Raw genomic sequence first — 4,147 nt, forward strand, 5'->3', positions numbered from 1 at the left:
GACCAACTAAGACAGAGGGCTATAGGTGATAATACAAAACCAAAGGGTGTACACCCTAGGGCAACCCATGATGGTGATGGCCAGGTGCCTGAACTCAATGCATCCCAAATAAGACTTTTAAGGAATGCTCCACAACTCTCTAGTATGAATGCTATGCAAGTTTCTCAATTGGCTATAGACCTAGGGTATACAAAGGTCACTATATCAAGAAACACATTGCTAAGGCCTACATAAACCGACTACAGAATGCGTATTTTCCATGAAGATACAAATGCCAAAGTGTTTTTTTATTTTACCTCAAGTTGGTATAACTATTGTTGCAACTAATTGAAATTGTCTTTTGTGATGTAGAGAGATATGCGTTCAAACCATGCTTGAGTAGGTACATACCAGAATGAGATCCATTTGGACCACCAAAATTACCTATCCCTATCAACAACTAAGTGTTCTGGAATGTTGCTTTTGACGTGCATGAGTCAACCATTACAGGTGCTGTTTGTGCACGACTCCACCAAGAGAGGGACTACTATTCTCCATGATGGAGGTGAAAGAATTATGTAGAGTTCATCCAAGGCTAAAGAGGTACTCCATCCAAGAAGACCCTACTATCCCTATGAAGGATATGGTACATATTGTTGGTGATGTTCAGTATGGTAATGTGGCAAGGTTTATCAACACAGCAACGGAAATACCAATGCAAAGGCAAACATTTGTTTTTTTTAACCTGACGTTCCACCTTGTCCATGATGAACATAGATATTGCAAAATATGGTCACATTTGTATTGAATCCATAGATGATATACATGCAAGAGAGGAGCTATTTGCAGACTATGAGTTTTAAATAACAACATTATATTTCTTTATGCATTCATTACTTATGGGAGACTTTCTTGCCAATTGTGTAAATTGGTGCGTAATTGTTGTGTGTGAATAATATGCAACATGTTCATAACTAAATTCATAATGGATTTTGAAGGAGTGTCACTCGTGCCATTATTTCCAATGGAGTTGGCACTGGTGCCATTCTCCCCACCGAGGCTAAAAATTGAGAGTTTCTTTGGAATCATGTTTTATTCCAAGGCTTTCAATGGTGCATCAACAAGATGTTATGTTTTCATCCTAAAGAATTTTTTCCTTTGCAATGAGTAATCAACATGAGATGTAAAGTTATCCTTTTACAATAATGCTAGTCAGTCTAAACATTGAAAGTGCACGATAAATGATTGTCATTGTTGCCACCTAATTTTACATCAAATGCTTGTCATTGCCACTAGAAGTGCTAGTTTTTAAATGATGAGTTCCACATGTGTGAATAGTCATAGTTGCCATTCCAATAAATCTTCACCTTTTTTATAATCTCGAGATACCCGAGCCCCACTTTTGATGCATTCAATTGAATCTGATATCCAACAAAGGGCTTCAGTCAAAATCCATTGACTAGATTTGGTAAAGTATATCCATGAAAATCTTGCAATCAAAATGTTCCTTGACCCAAATCCTCAATTATTACAAATGGACCATCATATCTCAACTTCAACTTCATCTAGAATTTCCCCCATTGGGCAAATGATATGGAATTTCCCCCATTAATCTTTCTCCTGATTCTAATCTACTAAGATAGTCCACCATGAGATGTTGCTTTATCGGGATGTCTTTGTATTGTAATACTTGTAATAAAAGTATCTAGTGAGCCAAACTTATTGATGATTGAGGCTTATTCATCAGATATAGTAGATCTTAATGGAATACCACTAGATTGCCAAAACCCTAGTCCAATGGAGCTAGAATTGGTGCTACCACCAGCATTTTCTTTAATAGCTGAAATGAATTTTTTTAGTCATTTATCTTTGTTAAATTTTTCAATGGTTGTTGATAGACATAAGAAAGATACATCAAAAATCTATTCTACCATTTGAGCTGCATGACTACCTTCGCATTGCGTGGTGGATTTGCTTCCTAGATAGCAACAACTTCTACATAGATCATAAATCTATTCTACCATTTGAGCTACATGACTACCTTCACATTATGTGCTGGCTTTACTTCCTGGATAGCAACAACTTCTACATAGATTATGTGCCCAAATAGCACACATACCTTCAAACTACAAAAGCACATATTGTAGTATCTAAGCTAAGTTGGGTTTATTGACATTTGGCAAAACACATCCACAAATGCTTGATGTGCTTGTCCTTCCTCCCAAACACACTAAAGTCATCTAAGCACACCCTCATGGAAGTTGTCAAATATGGTGTGAAGATTTTTGTATCCACCCTTGAAATGCTCGGGACACATTTTTCAACCCAAAAGTCATCATATTACTAGTGAAGACTCTCCATTCCATTACAAAGGACAATTTATCTTTGTCCTCCTCAGCCATTTGGATTTGATTATATTTGCTAAATCCATTCCAAAAACTATAGACTCCATTTCTAGCCACTGCATCCAACATGGTGTCACAAAAATAAAGAGGGAAATTATTGGTTGTTGTGGCTACATTTAACTTTTTGCAACCTGTACACACTCATAGTTTACCATTTTTCTTTGAAACTATAAAAATTTTGAACCACCCTGGGCATTGCGTAGTGCAATGACCCCTAACACATGGTGTTGGGAAGCCGAAAGTACCAGGAAAGTCTTTGTTCCCAAAGGTCGAGACGAGTCTCATTGAAAGACCATGTGTATAAAAAAGGCTAAGATGAGTTGGATTATGGTTGTCTACAACATTTGCACCACCATGGGCATTTTCTACTACAATGACCCCTGACCTATGGTGGTGGGAACCCAAAAGAGCTTGGAAGTACTAGAAATTTTTTATTCCCAAGGGTTGTGATGAGTTTCATTGATAGATCATAGTCATGAAAAAAGCTAAGAAGGGTACAATATTTGAACCACCATGGGCATTGCCTAGAGCAATGCCTCCTACCCCATGGTGGAGAAAACCCAGAAGTACTTTGATTCCATGGATTAGGAAAAGTTTTGTTGATAGATTGTGTCCACCATTAAAAAGGCTAAGAAGGGCTGGATTATGGTTGTCTAAAGTTTGAATAAACGTACTTAAGGAGGCTAGGAGTGGGTTCTAGCCTAGTGGTCAAGGTGGACTTTAAGGCTGGGTTCTGGCTTGGTAGGTCATCGAGATAGAATGTCTAAAGTTTAAAGAAATATGCTTGATGTTATGAATGGCTTCTAGCCTATAGCTATGACATTCCGTGGTCCAATCGAGTAAGTGTGTATGGAGTGGGGTGGTATATTCTCATCCTAGTCTATATACTTACATTCTAATCCTAAATACTAAGTAACTTAAAATATATGTCAATCATGTTTTAAATTAAATATACTTATAATTTAGCCTAATCCTAATTTAACCCTAAGTAATGTATTCTAATCCTAATCTAATACTAACTAAATGTATTTTAACCCTAATTTGATTACTTACATTATATTCCTATAATCCTTGTTAGATATAAATGTTCCACTCTTGTGTAACTACGCAGGAACCAGCTAACTCTACTTGTAAGCCCCCATATGAGGAGAAGGCATTTGAGTAGCTCGGTTATCCGGTTGGACACCAGATGGGGGCCATGTGTGGCATGATGGCTAGACGGCTTCAGATAGAGTTGGCACACTGCCAACTAGGCTACATGCAAGTGCAGGAAGGCATCCCATGACTGACCGCACTGAGGGTAGATGGAGCATTTCCTAGGGCAGAGCTCACTCTCAGACTGGGAGGCTCGTTTGGAGCCCCAGATGATCTCGGATGGCTCTGGGCCGAACAAAAGCCATAGGTAAATTGCTCTATTTTGCACCACGACTCTAACGTGTGGTCGGTGGCCTACCTCCAATTGACCGTTTTGGGCCAATTGGGTCGGTCTCCCAGGTCTAACCGACTACGACTGGTGGCTATATCACTGGCTACAGCAACCCTGATTCCTTAGCATCCAGCCTCTGTCCTCTACTATTTCCAGCATGCCATCGAAGCTTCGCACACAGGAGCATACAGCTGGGAGGCAACACCATCTATTGTATCAATTTTACAATAATCAAAATTTTGATTCTCCATACTATTTGCTTTTCTCTCTTGCATTCGAGATCTCCTAATCTGTTGAGCACAGACATTGTATTGTTTTCTTACATGGTATCAGAGCT

The sequence above is a fragment of the Dipteris shenzhenensis genome, chromosome 14 (assembly GCF_047967505.1).
Source record: "Dipteris shenzhenensis isolate YYH24624 ecotype China chromosome 14, Dip_SZ_1.0, whole genome shotgun sequence".
In the NCBI taxonomy this organism is placed as follows: domain Eukaryota; kingdom Viridiplantae; phylum Streptophyta; class Polypodiopsida; order Gleicheniales; family Dipteridaceae; genus Dipteris; species Dipteris shenzhenensis.